The 20595-nt window shown below is 44.4% G+C and overlaps 1 long non-coding RNA gene across 5 annotated transcripts in view; it reads left to right on the top strand.

The window, feature by feature from the left end:
• The window catches only part of LOC144782605 (uncharacterized), an 834782-nt gene that overhangs the window by 255781 nt on the left and 558406 nt on the right, over positions 1–20595 (top strand). The window lies entirely within an intron of this gene.

Below are 20595 nucleotides of genomic sequence, written 5' to 3'. Positions count from 1 at the left end.
AAGGCGCGCGACCACAAGAACATGCCGCCTCACATCACATCTCGTCCTCATACCCAAGATCACACCGCCATTAACGCCATGCGACACTGCACTCTCTGAAGCCTCCATTTCTTTTCACACATACCATCTATTCTACTAAAAGCAATGAGATGAGTGCTCAATAGCTCACCACGTATCATCATTATGTTGTATTGCCGCTATGGTGTTATGCAGATTATGTGTATCATTTCCCATTGTTCAATGCCAAACTATGTAACGGAAATAAATGTTGAAAAACTAATAAAACATATTCAAACAAAAAAAATGGATGACTTCCTCTTCTTGGGAGCTCCTGGCACAAATGACTGTGGGAGTGATTTACAGTGCTTCCAGGAATTGATGTGGGGGTTTGGGTTGCCACTGGTACAAGCAATGACCTGTGGGCCTACAGCTACAATCAAATTCCTGGACATAGAATTGGATTCCAAGGCAGGGGTATCCAGGGTCCCACAAGAGAAGCTAAGTGGTTTCTCAAAAGCACTGGAAGAATGCCTAAGGGCTCAAAAGGTGAAGCTGCATCAGCTGTAAGTGGTGGTGGGTAAGCTGAATTTTGCACTCTGCATTATACCCATGGGCGGCCCATTTTCTAAGTCTATTTCACAGGCCATGTTGGGTCTTAAGTCAAAGCATCATCATACGAGGCTGACAAGTGAGGTCCGCCAAGACATGAGAATATGGGAGGCCTTTTTGAGGGACTTTAATGGGACAGTGGTATGCCAAGCCCTGCCAAGACCATTGAACAGTTGGGGCTATTGAAAGATGTCGCAGGCAGGACAGGCTTTAGGGCCATTCTAGGACCAGATTGGTGAGTGGAAAAATGGCCAGTTGAATGGGTTGAGTCTGGCCTCGTAGTGAACATTGGTTTTCTTGAGCTTTTTCCCGTCTTGGTTGCATTCATGAAATGGCCAGAACAGTTTCGCAACCAGTCAGTGGTATTCTGGTCAGATAGCATGACGGTGGTGCAATGCATTAATCAACCGGCTGCCAGTTGTAAAATGATATTGCGATTACTGAAAGAGATTGTATTGTCATGCTTGAGATTGAATGTTAATTTCAGATCAAAACATGTGCTTGGTGTACTGAACAATGCAGCAGATGCATTTTCTCGTTTCAAGATGGACGCAGGCATTCAGATATCACCACTTGGAAGCAGCAGAGTTCCCCTCACGATTCTGGAACATGTATGGCAGCTTGGTGCCCCAATTTACTGGACCTTGTTTCGGTCAGCTTAGTGCCCAGGACAAAGGTGCGCCTATGAGGGGCCATATGGCACATATCGCAGGTTTCAGGAAGTACAAGGGACGGGGGGTTGGTTCTCCCAGGAGTCAGTACATTCATTCTTGGGGTACCTGAGAGAGGAAGGGAGACCCGTCTCCTATGCCAAACGCCATATTGTGGCAATTTCATTTTTTTGCAAAAATGCTGGGGTACACAGATGGAAAAAAAGTATTCCTGGTGCAAAGGGCTCTGAGGGGCTGGCAGCATTTGGAGGGGTGTAAATCAGACTCCAGGCACCCCATAGACACAGCGAAATTGTCAGAGATCATAGCCTCTCTTGAAGTGGAATGTAGGACATCTGATAAAGTACGCTCTTTTAGTGTGGCATTCTTCCTGGCATTTCATGGGGTATTAAGGGTGAGCGATTTGGTGGCAAAGAACGAAAAGGATTGAAAGGGGGCCTACAGTGTGCGGGCATACAATGGCCAAATGGCTCCCTAGCGATCACCATTACCCATTCTAAAACTGACCAAGTGGGTAGAGGGGATCAGATACTACTACACAGAGCCCTGAGGAGCGACTGTTGTCCGCTGGGTAATCTTGAATAGACACAGCGAAATTGGCAGAGATCATAGCCTCTCTTGAAGTGGAATGTAGATCATCTGATAAAGTACGCCCTTTTAGTGTGGCATTCTCCCTGGCATTTCATGGGGTATTAAGGGTGAGCGATTTGATGGCAAAGAACGAAAAGGATTGAAAGGGGGCCTACAGTGTGCGGGCATACAATGGCCAAATGGCTCACTAGCGATCACCATTACCCATTCTAAAACTGACCAAGTGGGTAGAGGGGATCAGATACTACTACACAGAGCCCTGAGGAGCGACTGTTGTCCGCTGGGTAATCTTGAATCCTTTTTGGCCCACCGGGTAATAGGTTGTGGGAGGCCCTCTGTTGTTATATCAAGATGGGACACTACTCACAAGGTTTTAATTCACTAGGGTACTCAAGGGGGTGTTAGGGGCTGCAGGTTTGGATCCTGGTGAATATGGTTCCCATTCATTTCGTATTGGCGCAAAAACCACTGCCGCAAGTATGGGGTTGGTGGGAAAGACAGTTCAAAGCATAGGCCGGTGGAAGTCTGATTGCTACAAGCGCTATGTGAGATTGAACATGTTGTGAGTACCACCTTGTTTGTGTAAGTGGCTTACCTTATTCTCCTATCAATTCAGATGGTTTAGAGGTTAGGGGAATCCAGCCACTGGAGGCTTCATTGCCTCCAGTCTATGCTGGAGCAAGAGACATTACAAATGTGCTAGTGTTGGGCCATTCCTATGTGAGTTTTTACTTACTTAGCAGGCGACTACACGTCATGAGCAAGGAAGGATGGATGCCAGCTTACTTTCTGTGGTCGGGGGGCTGCGCTTGATCCACTGGAGAACTGTATTAGACAGCATTTTGCCCATTAAGGCTTACGCTTCCAGGGGTGATAATTGTACATATTGGAGGCAATGACATGATGGAGCCATGTCGGAGAGGCCTGTTTGAATTGACTGTTTTGAAAATGTGTTGGCTGGCAAAGAAATTCCCAGAGGCAACAATTGTGTGGTCCAATATTGTCCCGAGGCCGAAGTGGAGAGGTGATAAGGCGATCAGAGCCATTAATGAGTCGGTAAAAAGGTTGAACCGGAAACTTGGAAATTTGTTCTGGACGGATCGGTTGTCAGCCATACCTCATGGGTGCCTCAAAGGGGAATGTTTTATATTACAAGATGGAGTGCACCAGTCTAAAGAAGGTAACGCAATGTTTTTGGAAAATCTGCTGCCCTTGATAGGCCAGCGTGTATCTTCGGTCAGGGGTGGGCCAGATAGACGTGAACTATGCTGGCCTGTGGCTTGCGACATGTTGTACATCGGCAAAACAAGCCAGGAGGTGAGATGCCGAATTACCCAACATAAATCGCGAATAAAAAAGAATGTCACAACTGCTCCTCTAGTGAATCACTGGAAGAATCATGAGCATACACTAGAGGATTTGAAATGGACAGTGATCGCAAAAATTGAAAAAGACTCCAGAGGTGGTGACATTGAGGAAAAGCTATCACGCAATGAAGCCATGCTAATTGTCAAGTTTAACACAGCGACAAGCGGTCTGAATGAACTCTCCGAGATCTATCGCTTGTAAATACCCCAGACGGAATACTGCCGACACTGCAACGAACATGAACACAGTCCAAACTGGCCCGCTGCCCCCGCTGTGGACTGCGAGGTCGGCTGCACATAGGTCCGATTCAACTAGACCCCAGATCAACACTAACACCGTCTCCATGACGACCGACAACTCAACTACAATCCCCACAATCCCTGGAACCAGGAAGTGAGTAAAACTAAGAAACGCGAGAATAGCAATACCGATTGGATAGCACCGGCCCCTGCATTTGCTGTCAGAGACCGAAGAGCGTGGACCCCCTGATGAATTCAGTGCAAGAGGATCATTCAGGTAACTGAAAGTGCCGTGAGAGACCGAAACTGCGAGGCGAAGAGCCCAATAGACAGAGACCTGACTGAAGTCTCCCCTTTCTTTTAGAACACTAAAACGAGAAGATTCTTCGTCATACCCGTGAACTACCACCCGACCGACGCACACGCTGTAAACAAGTAAGTCGTCCCCTCTCCACCCATAACAGCGGTAGGAGCGAGCGTAAATGTCACCGTGCTCTGACAAGCTCTTCTATTCTTTTAGATTTCCATTTCCACCAAATTCGAAAAAACTTGGATTTTGACTAAATCGCGGCATGCGTTAAAATAAGTGAGTATTCACGTATGAGTGTGTGAATGAAGTGAGTGTAATTGCCTTCTTCTAATTAGAGACTAAAGAGGCTCTATTTTTGTTGCAGTTTCTCCAAGCAAGAGAAAACCGAGCACCTACGAGGTAGGATTAGTTTCCCCACCCCCCACTGTAGTGTCAGAGGCATGGTTTTTCTACCCCCCGGTTGATTCATTCTTGTTCTCCATTTACAGGCACATGGTCCTGATGAGATTTCCCCACAACAAGGGGTTATCGAAACGCGTAGACCCCCTCTACCCAGCATTAGGAATATTCTATTGATTATCAAGCATTTCAAAACTTCTCATTTGCTCTTTCCAATGCTATGTTTTCTAAATCACGAAATTGTAAATATTGCTGTGTAATTCTTATATGTGTGTATATATCAATGTGCTGTTGTGTATGAGTGTTTGAATGAAAGCTGGTAGTTTGTTTAAAATTGTCTCTTTGTTTGTAAATAATTGTCCTTTTATATGTGACGTGGAGCCAAATAAGTGTTGTTTGTATTTAAACAAGAAAAAGTGTTCATTTATATGATATTTGTGATGCAAAATTAATAAAATTCGTTGGATTAACTCCGGATAAAACATCTCCTGAGAGTTACTGTTTGGTTCAGTAATTCGAGCGATCATCCATGATCCAAGTCTAAGTAGTGTGGCAATAGTGGTGCTCGTTTTGGTTTATAGTTATTGGATTGTGAGGCTTGTCCTTATTGCCAGTGAGCCCAGACCCTGTCTTGGTAATGGCCCTTGATAGGCCAGCGTGTATCTTCGGTCAGGGGTGGGCCAGATAGACGTGAACTATGCTGGCCTGTGGCGGCTGAGGTCAAGACTGGAGGGACACTTAGGGCCCTTCACGGCATCCTGTTTTACCAAATTTAACATCTGCCTCCATGGACCCTCCAAGTGGTGCTGCCACGAGGTCGAAGGAGGTGGCAAGGGTGCAGGGGTTTCTGGGAAGTCACTGACGTGGTCCCTTACCTATCACCAATCCTCGCAGGTGCATTTGGGCACAACCTAGCACTGGCCCTTGGGGGACGACAAACCTGGGTGTAGGGGATGCCCCCGGTAGGTATCCTAAGGACAGCTGGCCCCCCTGCATGAGAATTCACAGACGTTGTAGACCTCACCGTAGGGAGGGGAGAGGGAAAGTGGGCTCCTCCCAAAAGGAGGGCCCCCGAATGGGTTAAAGTAGGGGCAGAGCCAGTCTTGATCTCACTCGGAACGGTTACAGAATAATTGTTGTTGGTTACACAGGACCAGATCAGTTATAGTTAGGTGATTACCATGTACTAGAGTCTCTGTTAAGGCAAGCTCACAAATGTAAGCTGAAATGTAAATAATGTGGTTACTGTGTAAAAAGTTATAATGTGTGTTTTTATTGAGTGTGAAATGATTATAAATACAGCCAGGGGTGCTTCAAACTCCTATCCCAAAGAAATAGAAAATGGTTGCATTGTTGTGTTGTTGTTGGGTTTGGGTAATGGTAAGTATTCACATTCCTGGGACATCCTGGGACATCGGCGACTCACTGTCCATTTCACTTAAAACATGGAGAGCCTCGTCTCTGGAGTCTCTCTTCTGGGGCCCCTCCCTTCCAGCCCTACCAACATCCCCAGGCCACACATAGCTTATCTCTCTCATCGGGCCATACATTTTATCAAGCTGCTCATTTGGTGTGCTCTCACCTCCTCTAACCGTTGTCCGTGTGTTACAAAAGCTTGTTATTTAAAATGCAAAGTAAGTATTTGTTTTTATTTTACCCAGGAGGATTCCTACATCCCTTTTCATTTACACCGACCCTCTCTATTTACCTTTTAAACGTAACCCTTTCCTTACTCTATAGTTACTTCAAGCCATATCATTGTTCCCCTTAAACCATTTACTCCTCAACATTTTGCTCACCAGTTTTTTTGTTTTTCCATTCATGAGTTATTTGTATCCCAAGTGTTTTTTTTTTAGTCCAAAACGAAGACAGGGCACTAACCTACAATATTGACTATGACATTCAGGCGGTGAGAAGCTTTACCTGTTACAGAACTATAGCATGGTAACACCATTTGCTCGCAGTTGCACTATATTCCAAATAGGTTTTTGATGTTCAGTTTCTGCACAACAGGTGCATTAACCATCCATTGATCATGTGCTAGGAATGTTTCACCCCCTGTGATGTCTTGTGTAAAGTAGTTTACTTTGGCCCTTGTAACGAGTTGCCTAGAGTGATACACCCAAGGGTTGGGGTATCTCTGGGGCCGAAATTATTGGCTCTGCAAACTCTGGATCTGATAAACCAGACTAGGAGTCTCATTCATTTGACATGCCCTGACCCAGCCCGTCCGCCTGCATACAGCACCATGTAAAGAGCAGAAAAAAGCTTACCCCAGCTGAAGTAAAAAGCTCTTTCCCCCCTCTGCACCATCAAGCTTCGACTGCCCCCAGCCAATGAAAACAAGCATTTGCAATGCAATAGGTCTTGCATATGCGAGAATTTGACCACTTGGCATTGTAAATGACAATGCCTTTTATTTATGTATTGGTTTTTAAAACGTAAATAAAGGCATTCTTATTTACAATGGCAAGCTTAAACTCTCGCAAACGTGACGCCTATTGCATTGCATTGCAAACGCTTGTTTGTCAATATGGCCTCTTTCCTGTATCCCAATTCATTTTCATCAACACTGAACATTTTCGCCCATGTTCACTTTTCCAGTGCTTTACCAAGACACGGTATATGCTTAAAAATCATTTTGTATATGTATGCATTTGGAGGCTGTGTTAACTGATTGCGTTTCTGTATTTTAAATTAAGCCACGTATTATTATAAGACCCACTATAATGGAAAGAGGTGGGCAAGGCGTCACTTTTTAATTCCTTGCTTATGGAAAATAAAGGAATAAAGTTAGATAAAACAATACTAGATAGACAAGAGTTGTGAAGACTTCATGGGCGCAATTCACAAAGAAATCTTGTCCATTTTCAGCTATAAGCGTACTCCTACGGGAATTGAAAGATATTTGTAGTATTATGCCTGGAAAGCTGTGCAAGTCGTACTAGAAGGAATGTCAAGTGGCATCTGCCATTTCCCTTTCTCAGAAGGCAGCACTGATGCTCATTCCCCAATGAAGCCTTCAATGCCAGTAGTATGAAAGAACAGACAACATTTGAGTCATCCAGGGGCTGCGCCTCTGTGATGGCGGAGGAGCGTCGCACCGTTGTTCGGGCAGTCAGCGGTGTAACGAAAAGTAAAATGACCGCTGACTGAGCGATGCCAGTAGTGTAGGGAGGGACAGGTCTTGGCATAGCAGGGATGACCCGTAGGCGCACAAGTGCGCTTTTCTGTTTGACCGGGTGTCATAGCCGCTTAACCGCGGCGGCAATTCTGCCACGGTGCGGCATTTTAGCAGAGTGGGCGGGGCCGTGTTGGCCAACGGACGTGCGCAGCACTACGGAGGTAGTGCTAACGACGGCAGTTGGCCGATAAATGCAGTGAAGGGGTTAGGGTAGTGTGAGTGGTAGTGTAGGATTATTAAGATATTTAGGGACTGATTTAGATCTCGGAGGACAGGTCACTCCGTCACAGTGGTGCCGGATACCTAATGGGATTTATATTTCGGCAGATGGGTTATCCATCATCGTTGTGATGGAGTAACCCATCCGACAAGTTCTAAATCAGGACCAATGTCTGAGGATTGAGTGAAGTGTTTTTCTGCTGCACACTACCAGGAGTCTAGCACGTGCCATAACACTTGCGGTTGACTGACGTTTCAAACAGTACCATACACAGTGGATTGCCATAGGCTTGTTGGTTACTAAGAACAGCGTTACTTGCAGTCATTATTCTGAGTTGCACAAGTAGAGACTATCCCCCAGATGCATCAACAACCCATTTTGCGATTCCTTAATAGCGAAAAATACCGATTCGCTATTAAGGAATAGCAAAATGGAATGCATCAAGAAATCACTAAAAAAAATAGCGATTTCTTAGAATTCCTTAATTGCGACTCGCAAATTGCGAGTCGCAATTAAGGAATACCTCCCCATTCATTCCTATGGGCCTACAGGCCCATAGGAATGAATGGGAAGACAATCTCAATTAGCGAGTCGCAATTAGCGAATCGCAAATTGAGATTACCATTTCAAGGGTGCAGGGGTGTCCAAAGAACACCCTGTTGCACCCCTGAAATTGATCTGTGCACATATGTTGCACACACACACATGCCCTTAGGGCATGTGTGTGCTCAACATGAAACTGTGAAAAATGCACTTTAGTGCATTTTTCAAAGTTTTTGCAAATTACAATGAAGTTGTACTTCATGGTAATTTGCGTGCCCTATTAGCGAATTCACTATTTTTAAAACTTTCATGAATTGCATTTAAGGAATCTCAATTTGAGATTCCTTAAATGCAAATAATCGCAATTTAGCGAATTCTCAAATTGCGATTTTTGCAATTGGGATGCCGCATCCCAAATGCAAAAATACCGGTCGCAAAGGGGCAGATTCTGAGAATCTGCCCCTTTGCGAGCGGATTTTTGCTTGATGAATCCATGCCTAATTCGGATAGTTTGCTGCTGTTTTGCCTATCATCTCTTTGCTACAGGAAAAGTCAAGCTGTGAGAAACAGAAAGGTGCAAATTTACGAGTGGAGCAAAAAATAACAAACTCCTGCGCGTCATATCTTCAGGAATGAAGGAAACTAGTTAAGGAGGGGGAGGGGGGCGAGCACCTCTGGGATTTCAATTGAAATGTTAGCTTTACAGTGAGCGTGCGTGTGTGCAAACTGCAGGTGCTACTTAATGTATTGTAAATGTAAATTTACTGAAGGTGATAATTTGAGGGTGCTGATTGTTTTGTAAATTGTTATGCGCTTCTATACCCTGACGGTGCGGATGTTTACTGTAAGTAGGATGAGGCAGAAACACTATGCATGATTTACTAAAGGCTGTGTGGGGAGGGCAAGGCTCTCATGCTTGATTTTATCTGAGCAGAAATAGGTGTGAATGTGGATAGTTATTTGCCATTGTGGCTATCGAATTACAGTAGAATATATGTATGTATATGTTTTTTCTATAGCGCAAACCTAGCAAAAAGACAGTGCACAGCTGTACACAGTCAAGGACAAGTGTAAAGTCAACCAGTAATAGGACAGGGAGCTGGGTTGTGTTAATGCATTGTGATATATGTAGTGTTCTTTAAAGGGGGCTCTTTACCTCTTTCCTAAATTGGAGCAGTGTTGGGGCAATCCTGATGGATACAGGGGTGTTGCTCCAGATCCTGGGTGCATAAATGGAGAAGGCCTGTTGTTTTATTTTATTTTTGACAGTTCTTTGTCTGCAGTCAGATGGTGTCCTGGCTGTGGGAGTGCGAAGAACCACCAGAGATGGTCTGCTTGGCTGCAAGATAAGCGAAGGTGCCGATTGTGATGGCTTTGAAAATGATGCAGCTGGTTTTAAGGAAGGTGCAGGCCAGCTAAGGGAGCCAATCAAGTCCTTAAGGATGCAGTGATGTAGTCATATTTCTTTAAGCCCTTTGTGCATGATTGACTTCCCATGTGCTGAATGATCATTGTAGTGGATTGCATGTTGTGATGAAGTGTCTGCATCTAACTTCACATGTGTGTGTTGATAGTGCTTTTCTGTACACATTTACTATCCTAGCAAGGCGGTTTACACTTTCAAAGTGTCAATATTTCCTATCCAGCCAACAGAACATTATAGAAGAAAGAATAAGCTATCACATATTGCCATAATTGTTAATCCAGTCCAAGAAAAGGCATTACACCCTTCGTAAATGAGAAATGAAACCGAATTATGTAGCTTCATCAATGTTACTTCTGAACAATAACTCTATTGGGCAAAAGCAATGCAGCATCCAAGTATCACATATCATATCAAACAAGCAAAGGCCTAAGGCCACTCACATCCCAAGATGAGCGCGCAAGGTTTATAGGATATGCTATTTTCAATCCTTGTGGATAATAATGGGCCAACGGAGAATCCCATTAGGCGTGCTCAGAGTGCCAATGCGCTGACGCGGATTTCAGTAATATTCCAATTCACAAATCTTTCTTTCATCAGTAAGCGTGACTTACTCCTTGAAATTCAGGGGCGAATCATGAGTAAGTCTTAATCAGACCCCCCCAGGATATAGCGGCATAAAAGTGCAAATTTAACGGCACAAAAATGTAAATTTAGCGGCATAAAAATGTAAATTTAGCGGCATTATAGCGGCACTTTATTTTACTCGGAATCATTCCTTTTCAGACCTAAATCAATGGAACCTGTTTTAGCATAGTATTCCTCTTTGAAATAGGCATGTGTAAAGTTTCTGCAGCTCTACGGAAGCACAGCTCCAATCTACTAACCTTGTGGGAGTGGTCGTATTTCTCCCTGGGATTTTTTTGGCGCCCATGAGTGCACCCCTGCTGGGGTACCACTTTCACCGCTCCATGGTTGCAGTCGCACAGCCCCCATTTGCTCCCTTGGTGCAGTGACACAGACTCCCCCATCGCTCCCTGGGTGCAGAGGTACAGCCTCCTCTTGTGTTGCATGCACTGACTCCCTTTGGGTAGTGCTGACAGGGCAGACATCTCGCAATAATCATCCTTCAGAACCAGGTTCCCCAGTTCCAAATTCTGACCATAGTGCCACAGCCTCTCCCCCACTAAACACCATACCGCCCACTGAGAGAAACTCGCCCTGCCTCAACTATAACCCAATTGTGCCCGCTATAAACACCTGGATGCGGCTCAATTTAAATTACGCACTAGACAAGAGCAATATGCTTCCTACAAAAAAAGTAACATCATCTTGGAAAAAGCAAGTACTCATAGGGAATACAAAATTAAGTAAAGCATGTGAAATGTAAGCAGGAAAAACATGGTTACTTTAACACTTTTACATTCACTATTCAGAAATCAGTGAGTGCTTTTGCCTGAAAAGTTAAGGACATGACTACAGGGCACGGAATGGACCCATTTCAGTGTCCATTGCCTATATCCTTACAGAATGTAAGCAGTATAGTAAAAAGACAAATTCTCTGAACACCGAGACGCAATACACATTTTGTTTTCCAATTCACATGTTGCAGTGCCTCCAGCACTTGTGCACTAGTTCCCCGCCCGGGGGAAAACAACGCTATTCAAAGAAAGACAAGTAAACAAAAGTAGAGCTTCACTGGCAAACACTGTAGAGTGGTGCAAATGTGTTTGGGTATGAATAAAATCAATCTGCCCACTTTGCTATCACTCGGGCATGTTTTGAACCTTTTATTCCCACAGCTACACTTTGGAACATTGCTTTCATTGGGCCGGTCAAAGCGAAGGAAGAAAAGGGAGGAAGAAAGAAAGGGGGAGGACAGTTGAAGCGGCAGAGCAGACAAACACAGTGTATTGTGTGTGCAAGAAAGGAAAACACAGTCCTTTTCCTTATCTGCGCGCCCCTCCCGTCCCGGGGCTGGAATCCTAATTGTTTTCATTATTTCCAGTCGAGCCTGCAGCTGGAGAGAAGAGAAGCGATTCTTTGCTTTTCTCGCTCCTCTTTCATAACTATTGTAAACAATCGAGGAAGCAAATACGGCTGTAGAGAGTGATGACGTATGGGCGCACAGCCAATAAAATGGCTTCATTTTTTCATGCCTACCGGGAGAGTGTTTTTTCGCGGGCAGTTTGGTAAATATCGCGCCCGTCTTGCTTGCCAGCTGATTTCGCGATTTTTTCCTGAATCGCGAAATCGCGAAAAGCTGGAGGGTCTGCTTAATTAATAGGATACCACAGCCGCAGACCCTACTAGCAGATTAACTCCTGCCGGACCGACCAATTTATTCAGCCGCTGCCGGACGATTCTTTCCTGCTCCTCGAGGACCAGGGACACCTGTCTCCACCTCGACTGTCCCACTCAATCAGCCACAGTCCACAGCGCTGGACCCTGCCACGAAGACCCGACTTGACTCCACGGACCCATGCCGCCTTTATCGCCCCGGGTTGGTTGCACCACAGCTAACCCATTTCTAAACCAAGCCACAGTCTGCAGCCCCTGTACCCCACCAAGAGTACCCGGCCAGACTTCACGGACCCGCGCCACTCATTCTGTCATCGGGCTGTCTTTTCCACCTCCATAGAGTAATTAATTTTACAGCACTGGTCAATTGCAGTAACCCCTTCCTGAAGACGATCCCCATTAAAGAGGATCGAAACGTTCGTCGACAACACACAGCGCAATCATGAGCGCAGTCCTTACAATGGCTCACAAGAACTGTCAATTGTAAAACGTTATTTGACCAACTTATGTTTCAAGCCATTGTTCCTTACTACACTGTATATTATCTCACTCACTTCACATGCGCCGTTCTCTGCTGTGCACCATTGTCACTTGCATCGCCACCTTGTGTCACTCACACACACTGAGCACCAAGTGCAATTTGGGTTGCTTTTTTATTTATGTCTGTACAGTGCTGCTATAACTGTATAGTTTGTTTATTATTAATTTGAATACATGATGCTATATGCACTGCCAAGAAACTAGATTGAGTCTCCTTCTTCATTGCGGGTAATGCTGTCAGCATACACATTTAACCGCCTAACTAGTAATACCTTGTGGGATATTGTTTGTTTCTTGTATAAGTAAAAATTAATTCACTTACAGAAAGGTCCTTTTGAATCGATCCCAAATTATCCAATTTTTATATATTTTTTCTGGTAACTAACCATTATTCTGTTAGTGTAATCAGAGTAGAAGTTTCAACCAACACCGTCATGTGTCTTGTGATCATGTACTTTAAATAATGCACAGATGTTTTCTTCAAACTCTGTCTCTCGATTTACTGAACAGTTTCGAGAGAGGTCTTGAAATAGCCACCCAATTAACACTCCTGTGCCAATGCTTTATTATTTCTAAAAACACAGAAGCGAGTTGTAGGATCTGCTGCAAAATGCCTTTAAGGAAAACTGTATATATGGGTGTAACCATTGGAAGTCTCTGCAAATAATAATGATGTGGGCTCCACATCACGCCTCCTTAGAGCTTAAGAGAGAATACGCAGTCTTAGAATTCCTTTTTCTCTACTGGACCACCCTCTCCCACCCGATACTGCTTGTTCTCCAGAGCTACCAACTTTAACTTTTCAATCCTGCTTTCTATTTTTAAAACATTTTTTGTTTTTAGTTAATGAGTTTTATATAGCGCTGGTTAGACCCGTAGGTATCAGAGCTCTTTACATTCGGTTACACAATGTCACAGAAAATTATAACAATTATACCTTACGTCAAAAACAAGCAACACATTGAAAGAGGAAAAAAGGTGAGAGAAGTAGAGAGGAGGGGGAGGGGAAGTGTGACGGGGGAGGATGAGGGAAAAGATGACAGGAGAGTCAAAGGGAAGTCTGCTCAAAGACTGACTGGGTAGGTGAAGTCTGAGGAGGCAATCCACAACCCGTCTCCCCTTTATCTAAACAAGGTAGCTCCATTGGGCATCAGTCAAATAGCAAGGTCTCAACTGACGAAGGAAAGTTCACATAAGAAAGTCCAGTGGATAAACAGGGTGGGAACTATGAGCAAGGACGGGTGAGAGCAGGGGTCAATAGCTGGAAAGAAGAGAAGAGTAGAGCAGTAGGGGGTAGGCTGAAGGGGGAGGAGGGAAATAAGGTCAGGAGAGACGCAGGAGAGTTTGCCCAAGGACCGGCTGGGTAGGTGATGGCCACGGAGGGAATCCATAGCCCATCTCCCCTTTAGCTCGCAAGGTAGCTCCACCGGGTATCTGTCAAAATGGCTGGGTTTCAGCTGTCGATGGAGAGTTCACAGAGTCAATGACTGAGGCAACCATCTTGAGGTCAGGCAGGGGGATGAGTCCTTGATGTACGAATTCAGAGGATCCCCACAATTTTCTATAAACCGGATGAAAGGGGCTGCAAACTAAGCAGAGGATCGGCATGATGAACAGTGCCAGGGTCCGCAAGTCTTTAGGGGGCGCACGTGATGTCGAGTGATAACCGCCAGAGGGAGAAACAGCCGCCATTAGCAGGACAGGCGGACAGATCATTGATATGTAGCCTTTGTCATTTCACCCCTTGGAAAAGGATTAATCTGCCCTTGTTGTCCCTTCTGAGCCCCAGTCTTGTGGTTGCTCCTTCCATCCTGTACATTATTTACCTCGCACACCGTCTCTGGCATTCGCAGAGGTATTGATGCCTGTATTTGTCCCAGTGGCCGCCATTTTGAAGTCAGGCAGGCCGCTTGGGGGCTTTCTTACTCGTTCAGGTGCCGCTGGGGAGCCCCCGTCCTGTTGTCCCCTATGCCCCAGGTGCCGATGATCGCTGGAGCGTCTGAATGGGTGCCAAAAGGTTGCATGGCGGGCCCCGCACTTGTTGCCTCTTCCCCCCTCTCCTCACCGGGTGCATCATCTAAACGCCAGCTTCTCACTTGAGCTGTCTCATGTGTGGGGGGGGGGTCTCTGTCGAGTTAGCGTGCTTCGGTTGCAGTCACAGAACATCACCTCCATTCCCCTCGGAAACGGGTCGCTGGAAGCCTCATGGAGCGAGAGCATCTAAACTCCGATCCGCTTCTCTGTGGCGGCCGCCATCTTGCTAGCCAGATTTCTGCCCTTCTCTGCCCTTATCTCCAGGGGATCCCTGCCTTGCTTTTCTATTTCTTATCTCTCTACCTATTGTGTCTCTGTGTGGCTGCTGGAGTATCTTACCATGAAAACACCTCTCCAAGCTATCAAGCAGCAATCAAATTTCTACCTGATCATCTACCTTCCTTCTAGGCCTAGTCCTTTCTCTCCTGCAGTCAGTCGTTGCCCGCTGTTACCTGCTGTTACGATGTTGGGACTAGTATCTGATCTACTGGTTATTGGACTGAACTGTTGACTATTTTCCACCTATTTACTAATGTTTGAATGACTGAACATGTTCCATAATAATGCTAGCTTTACTAGCTTTATGTTGCTGCTTTTCATAATATCTAAAGTTTATTACTGGTAAGATCAATGTAACTGTAACCATCCTTAGCACATTACTGTAACCAAAATACCTCTAGAGCAGGTACCCCAGGAGTAAAGAACCACAGGGATAAAAGATCTCATTGTCTATCTAAAAATGCGTGATTGGAAAGATTTCGGGTCATGGCCAGAGCGGAGACCTGGCAAGATGCGCCTCCTCTAGGATCGGTGACTTGGGCCCCTGTATTCCTCAAAATGCTGCTGAAACGTAAACATTTTTACACTTTAATGCAGCTTTATGAGACCTCACCAGCAGCTGAGCGCTCTAGAATTTCGTTTTTTCCCCCTGCTCAAGTGGAATGCAGAGATGTGCAATCGAACCTTGAAAACTGGTCGCCATCAGAAACTAGAAGCTGAAGGAATCCCAGGGGCAACCTTGCAATCCACCCTAGAGCCCTAGAGGTGTACACAAAGTGGCAGTGGTACATCTGAGTGAAGCGCTGGTTGGACGCATGCCCGGGACAGGGTCATGTGCCTGGTATCAAGAAGATCTAGGGCAGGGGGGCCCTACCTCTGGTGTGCTGTGCTTTCTACATCCACCGGCCAGGGGGCTGCTCCACAGAACCCCGGCCCCACTACCTTACCAGCATACTCCTCCTTGAGTGTTACGGGGAATCTGCTGCCCTTCCACTTGGGCGCTGTGGACCGGCGGCGCTCACCTACAGTGACAGCCAAAGAATTCTTACCAGGGACAGGATCACTTCCTCCATTCCCCGTCGGTGGGTGAGTGACCTCAACAGCTGTCTGCTGCCTCCACCCCCTTCCAGGGCAAACCTACAATTGGCTCTATTGCTTTGAAGCCATAATAAGTATCCGTGCCGCATTCTAGGACACGTGATAATGTGCAGAGCCCCGGCCTTCAAGTGTCCTGCAAGCCCTTCCACTGTCTTCACGCCTTGCCTTTCGCCTGTTCCAGGGGAGTTACTCATTGACGGCACCTGCACTACCACAAGAGGCCAGTCTCCCATCTATGCACCATATAAGACTAACTTGTACGTCCAAGTCATTGCCCTTCCACCTGACGACTTGGGTCTAAATCTACACCTCTACTGAGACTGAGAGGACAGCCTTGCACCATATAACCATTGTCCAATAAGGCTAACTGAGCTAAGGCTCCTAGTTCGTCCTCTATTAAAGACATGCTAGAATTGCAAAAGCCCAAAACCCAACAGAGACAGAGCAGTGGGGTTGGCCCCAAAATGCCCAGGGTACTAGACACCACACATCCACACCTTTCAGCTACTATAGCACATATACACATGCTCCTGTCTGAGTTCCACAAAGACATCTCTTCCCTATGCCTTAACTTCAACAAAGTGCTCTCAGATTTTGACTACTCACTTCAAAGGACAGATCTAAGACTGGATTGAGTGGGGGATTCCTAGGTGGAACAGATGCACGAACATGAGGAGCAGACCTTACGCATCGAGGCTTTGAATCCTCAACAACGCTCCATGATGGGGAAATTAGACGACTTGGAAAACCACCCCGATGTAATAACTTGAGATTCATGGCATTTCTCAGAAAAGTTTCAGTGCCAACCTCGAATCTCATGTTCAGGCTCTGTTTGCCCAGATACTCCTGTTCCCTGAATATTAAGAGGTTTGCCTACACTTCACACACAGGGTACACTCCACATTTCAGCTAAAGTAAAATCTGCCACCAGACACAATTACCCAAATTCACTTCTTTCAAGTGAAGGAAAAGATCCTAGATGATGCCCACAAGTAAAAACGTGCGATTTCAAAACCATCCAACTCTTCCAAGATATTTAATCCTTCACCCTAACAAAACAATGGGAATTCAAGGGCATTACCTCCCACCTATAAAAACAGAAGGTTCCCTATCTTTGAGGTTAACCCTTCCACTTGCTCTTCACTATCAACGGAAAACGCCACTTGATCAAGAAGGTACAAGAGGCCAGAGACATCCTTTTGTTACCTACATGGAAAGACACCTAGGGGCAGATGTATCAAGATACCATTTTGCGATTCTCAAATAGCGATTTTTAAGGAATCGCTATTTGAGAAGTGCAAAATGGTATGTATGTAGAAAATCGCTATTTTTTAGCGATTTCTTAAAATTCCTTAATTGCGATTAGCAAATTGCTAATCGCAATTAAGGAATATTTTCCCATTCATTTCTATGGGCCAGGAGGCCCATAGGAATGAATGTGAAATTATTCTCAATTTGCGATTATGTTATGTTATGTTATAACAATTTATTATGCGCTCAGCGACCCCAGCGAAGGAGCATCCCGGCGCAGAGACAACGGAGCAACACAACATAACAGAGAGACAATGCCACAAAAAAGAGGCTAAAACAAGAAAGTCTTGATGGCTCTACAGAAAGACAACAGGTCCTCAAGCAACCGGATTTCAACTGGAAGGGTGTTCCAGATTTGCTAATCGCAAATTGAGAATAATTTCAAGGGTGCAAGGGTGTCTTAAGGACACCCTGCTGCACCCCTGAATTTGACATGTGTGCGCATATGGCGCACATACATGCCCTAAGGGCATGTATGAGCGTCATATGGCACCTTTAGAATTTTAAAAAAGTGCATTTTGAGAAGAATTCGCCAATTACCACCAACTACAAGTTGGTGGTAATTTGCGAATTCTTAGTCAAAAATCACAACACTAAAATGCTTAATACATTTCAATTAAGAAATCACAATTTGTCATTTCTTAAAAGCCTCACAATATTAAGGAATCGCAAAATTTGCGATTCCTTAATATTGCGAGGCTTTTTGCATGATACATTCCAAATCCCGTTTTTTTTGTCACAAACACTGCTATTTTGCGAATCACAGCGTTTGCGACAAAAAAACTGATGATACATCTGCCCCCCAAGTGATTGGGGGTGACCCAGCAGCTCTTTTCGACACTTTACGATGGTCAGGCCTCTGTGAAATGTCACCTCGAAGCGGGGCTGGCAATGTTGATGATTAATATTGTAATTTCCTTTTCTTAGACCTGTTTAGTTGATATTGTACAGGCTTTTGGTTCTCCATTGCCTTGGAGGCTAAGGGGCCTGAGAACAGTTATATAATTTGTACCCCCACAGGTTTGCTCTATGTATTACAGCCATCTACGTATGTCCATGTTGAAGATGAAAATAAAGTTGTTTAAAAAGGCTTGGTTTGAAGGTGGAGATTTATGTCACAGTGGATAAGCTAGGCACCAACCTCCTCTGATATTAGGAAGAGAGAAGACTCAAGCAAAAGGAGGCACAAGAAGAATCCAAATTGAATTCCGCTACAAGAAGCAACAAACATTGTCAAAGCTGGAAGCTCTGTCGTTGGCTGCAAGCCTTTTGACCATCTCAATGTCGGTTTTGTCTTGCCCTGTTTTTTGTAAAACTATACTGTTGGGGGAGCTACTGGCCCTTCAACAATATAAAAAATAAAAAATGGCTAAAATCACAAACACAAATATTTTTTGGTCTCAAAAAGCTCACACTGCTATAGCTATCCCTGGCACTGCAGGGAACTTACTTGTGTTCCTTGTGAAAGAGCAGAATTCCATCATTCATAGTGAAGTTAGCCAATGGCTGACGCGGGTCTGTCTTTGACCTATGCTGTATGCTGTAGTGGGCAGAAGAAAAAACATGAATGATACAGCAACTGCCCGACGGATTAAGAAGTGAACTGAAGGCTTACTATAGAAGTAAGTATGTTATTCATCATTTTAGTGAAATCACACTGTCTCGGCTAACACTGGACCTAAAAATCACAGTTAAAAATAGAGAACAAGTCTGCAATGGATGTGATGTAACTTAGGGAATGAATGCACTGCGACACATCTTCCTTTTGTGATTGCCTTTTTTATATATGACTTGAACAGGAACTGACATCACACAAATGACAAATGTTTATTTTTTAATGTTGCACCTCCAACAGTGTTCTCTGGACAATCTACTATCTAGGGAAGGGCAGTTCATTCTTTTTCCCTCAAATAATGGAGTTGGCTAAACATGCAACGAAAAACGCCAAGTTGACTTAATTTGACACCAAGACTCAACTACTGCCTGTTCCAACAAATTACCCCAACTGAAGGTGTAACATGCCTCCGGATCACCATCTCAAAACCATGAGGGTGGACTAGGCGACAAGGACGCCCAGCTATGCGCTAGCTGCGGCAGATAGCAAAATGCACAGTCTTCCTCTAATAGCAGACAGCCTCCAGTAAGTCCCCAGCACAGAGGTGGAATTAAAATACCTAGACCAATCGCATTTATGTGGAAATAGCGGACAAATTATCTTTCATAATTGACAAAATTATGCAGCAAGGACAGGGAGCTATGCAAGGGAAATACATTTTATATGCTTTAACAAACTACAAGTAGGATCAATGTAAGCATGCACAGCCTCAACGCATCACTGTGACCAAGACGTGTCTATAGCAATTAGCTTAATAATTCCTTGCTGAGCTCTCCAACTGCATAGTAATGTGTCATAAACAGTATCACTCCAAATCTCCAGTGATTCAAGTAGTCCACAGTATCAGGCAATCAAATTATAATCAATAATGTCAAAATAATTGATATTGGCATGAGAATCACCTTAATTTAGGTGAGTGGAATTTTGTATTATATTATGACTCCTTGATCTAGTTACTGCACCTTATACAGCCTTATTTTGGTTATGTTTATTTCCGGGGATATTTTGATTCAAGATACGACTTTTGACAGCAGCTTTTTTGGACTTGACAATGGATTAATTATTTGAATGACCCATATTTACATAGACTCTTGGAATTATAGAGTGAGTAAAACTTGCTACGTTAGATATACTTGTACACTGTGGGCCCGCGAGGGATGCAGGAATAAGGATGGGTTCATATAATTTCAGATTTGTTTCCTGTTGTATATACTGAGGAGTGACGTGTTTATCAAGGATACAACCTTATCTTTGGTAAAGTTAAATTTTAAATACGTTTCAATTCTACTTTTTTTGGGCTTTAGGTCCAGTAATGCTTCTTAGAGACACCTCGGGTAGCACTGTTTATTTTGGTGTTTTTTTCTTTTTTTCTTTTAATACGATCACTTATGGACTATGTCTTTCCGCTCAGAGGGTGATTTGATTAAGTGTAAATTTTCCAGACTTTGAACAGTCATTTATATGGTTTGCTATGTTGCTAATATATCTTCTTGGCTTGCAGCCCTGAAGAAGTCGGTATGGCATGATATTAATGCCTGACAAAACACGTGTTGGCTGCTATAAGTATCGTATACTGATTGGAAGGAATCTTAATAAATTGGATTTGTGAACTACGACGAACCTTGGTGTCTTAGCTGAAGTGGCCAATGAACATTATTTTGACATTATTGATTATAATTTGGATTGCCTGATACTGTGGACTACTTGAATCACTGGAGATTTGGAGTGATACTGTTTATGACACATTACTATGCAGTTGGAGAGCTCAGCAAGGAATTATTAAGCGTGTTTACCTGGAACTTAGTTTTGGGATTGTGGGGAAGTGGGTGGCCTTCCCTTTCTTGCTTTGAGAACTCTGTT

The sequence above is a fragment of the Lissotriton helveticus genome, chromosome 9 (assembly GCF_964261635.1).
Source record: "Lissotriton helveticus chromosome 9, aLisHel1.1, whole genome shotgun sequence".
Classification (NCBI taxonomy): domain Eukaryota; kingdom Metazoa; phylum Chordata; class Amphibia; order Caudata; family Salamandridae; genus Lissotriton; species Lissotriton helveticus.
This window is presented reverse-complemented; position numbering and strand designations above follow the sequence as displayed.